This window comes from Cryptotermes secundus, unplaced genomic scaffold (assembly GCF_002891405.2).
Source record: "Cryptotermes secundus unplaced genomic scaffold, Csec_1.0 scaffold968, whole genome shotgun sequence".
Taxonomy (NCBI): domain Eukaryota; kingdom Metazoa; phylum Arthropoda; class Insecta; order Blattodea; family Kalotermitidae; genus Cryptotermes; species Cryptotermes secundus.
In genome coordinates, this window is record NW_019719376.1 from 1,334,731 (window position 1) to 1,337,778 (window position 3,048).

At 43.0% G+C, this 3,048-nt stretch overlaps 1 non-coding gene across 1 annotated transcript; it reads right to left on the reverse strand.

The window, feature by feature from the left end:
• Positions 1–526: 526 nt before the first annotated feature.
• Positions 527–617, reverse strand: Trnay-gua. Its single transcript is given in 2 exon segments — positions 527–562; positions 581–617. It is a non-coding gene; the product is annotated as a tRNA-Tyr (tRNA).
• Between the last annotated feature and the right edge of the window lie 2,431 nt (positions 618–3,048).

Here is a 3,048-nt window from a genome sequence, read left to right on the forward strand (position 1 = left end):
TGGGCGGGTGATCAGCTCGTCGCAAGGCCTCTACCTGTACACAAACATCCATGCCCTGAGTGGGATTCGAACCCACGATCCCGGCTTCCGAGCGAGCGTAGACAGTTCACGCCTTAGACCGCACGGCTACCGTGACCGGCGCTAACGTTGATATAGCTGTCGAAAACATTGCTGAAACATATTGGTAGTAAATTCCCGTACGACGCTTTGCGGCCATTCGACGAAATTATTGACTGTGGTAGTTTAAGTACAGGGAATTTGCAAACTACCTTCATTGAATTCTTGCCCGTGGTTACTTCTTGTACATGCGCCTTATTACAATAAATTATTTTACATTTTGCAAAACACTGCACTTCAAGTAGCTTATATACCGAAACACATCTGCTAGTATAATCGTAACATCCAACAGAATTTTTGTAGTAAGCACACACGAAAAAAGTAATTGTGGTAATTGGAATTGGACAAAAACACAAATACGCTATTATTCACATACAGCAATAAACATAAGTGTAATAAAAAAAAAGTTTCCTCCGGGCCGGATTTGAACCAGCGACCTATGGATTTCCGTATCTCAAACCAACTACAGTCCACCGCTCTACCAACTGAGCTACCAGAGGATACATCATACATTTCCTATGTACTGTCAACACACTGTACACTGCCCACAACATATAACCCTAACACATTTTGCATCATTCATTGCTTACGGAGCAAGTATATTCTATTGCGCTCCCAGCTAAGACTTTCCAAAACACTACGATACTTTCCTTCCATTCTAACGGAAAAAACCATTAAAACAAGATTATGGCACATTAACGTCACTATTAAATTTTAAATCAATATGTGTTTATAAAACAAAACTGATTATACATTTGACGTCTAAATATATTACGTATGGTTTGGTAGGAAAATATGAACTTCGGTTCCATCAATAATATTTGGGGAGACATTAAACATCAACTTCAACACTATATTACACCGCTCTAAACAACAAAGGATCTCCTACTAATACTTTAAATTACGCCACGGTATCAAGNTCATGAAAGCGATGAAATCACAAAAACATCACACAAAATTCTTCTATACATCCAAAGTTACGCAGATCTACCCAATGGCTAATATCCGACTACATCCATTTACTTCACTATGTTGGTACCGCGGGATTGCACGGGATCCACTTCCTTCCAGGCCACACACTCCACCCTCTCACCCTCTGGCCATTGGTTTAGCTAAGGACATGGCGCTGCCATCTAGGAGAAGAAATTAGAAACAGAAGCTACTTGCCTTCCCTCTACAGGTAAATATCATTATCTTATGTCTACGTAACTGTCCGACACTGACATCTCTTGAAACAACTTCTGAACTAACACCTCACAAAGTAATGTAAGTAGATTGAAAAAAAAAAAAAATCCAATGACCTCATCGGGACTTGAACCTGCGACCTTCCGGGTAATAGCATAGTGCCTCAACTAACTACACTACGGCTGTGATAAGTGCACTCAACGTAAATAAATGGCTATTGATAAATCGCTGGTTTAAATCCAGGCGGGAGATTTTTTTATGCAGTACACGAGCTCTAAGGGCATTCTTGAAGTGAAAATATACGTATCTTATTCACTGTGATTAAGTACTTAAAAGCAACAGCGAATGTATGAGACACGAGGTTCTCAAGACAGTTAACCTCATGATTAACCCTGAAGATGAAGACAGCAGGTTCCTCCGAATCGTCGGTACCTCTCCACCAAAGTCCATAGCGTCACAGCACAGAACCGTAATTGGAAAAAGATCGTTCTTTGCTGAATTTGAGTCTCTCATGACGGTATATATGTTGAGTGTAGTTCGGAGAAAGCTCAGCTCGCTGCCTGCTTCTGCTGGTTTCTTCCGCGGCTTACACTTCGAACCTGAAGATGGAGGCGATATGTTCCAACTAAACATCGGAATTTTTCCGAAAGCGATGCTACAACAACGAATACCATGTTCTTTTAGAGCGATCTTTTGTTTCTCGTAACGCATAAAATGTTTTGGTGGGAAGTCTATTTTGAAGACCTAGACATAGATGGAAGTTAGTTAGCATTAAATTTGCTGTCAGAAACAGAGTGCCATACACTCATTAAGTTCTCGAGAAGGGGAAGGGGCGGGGGAACTCATTTCTGCCGATTTGCCTGCTTCCAGGAAGAATGGTTCATATTTAACTTCATTTCACTGCACCTCTTACTGATGTTACGCAACAGTGATCTGTCAATGGCCAATCCTGATGAAAGCGAATGCACTGGGTACTGATCGATTTTGAGGTATGTCCTATAGCCGGCCCGGAAATCTTGTTTCAACTACACAGAGACGTTAGGTGGGGCTTATGCTCGTACATGAACTGGTAAAAAAAGGAAAGTTGTACCTGTGCTTAACTAATTAAGAATTATGCTATGAAGACGTATGGAGGAGTGTATGTACAGATCCACGTTTTCTTGACCTCGGCACTAGATGGAGGTGAGTGGTCAGCTTCACACCCTGGCCGCTTTACCCTCGGGGAAAGAGCCCCCCGGTATCCATTGAATAGGAGGTTGGGTGGGTCTCAGAGCCGGTGTGGACGAGGTGGAGAAGAGAAAATTCTTGACACTAACGGGACTCGAACTCTGACCCCTTGGCCGTCCAGCCCACAGCCAGTCGCTATACCGACTGAGCCATCCCGGCTGCCATACATAAACTGGTTACTAGGGTAAGTAATCGTGGGTTCGAATCCCACTTAGGACATGCATGTTCAGTGTTTGTGCATTTCTACGTTTTTCTCTGTTTGTGTACAGGTAGAGTACTTGCAACGAGCTGATCTACCGTCCAAGGAGTGCTACCGAATGTCTAAGATCCAGTAAACCGAAGTGAAACGGAGAGTTTCATGGCGGTAGGCCAAGGCCCAAATTGGGGCTGCAGCGCTAAAGGAAGAAAAATGTGCGTAGTAGATGGAACAAGTAGTAACTCAGGGTTCGGAGAGATGTGATTTGTTTTTTATGGGTCGCTGTACGAGGAAGACGCACGTAGCAACGACTGCAGAAGCGA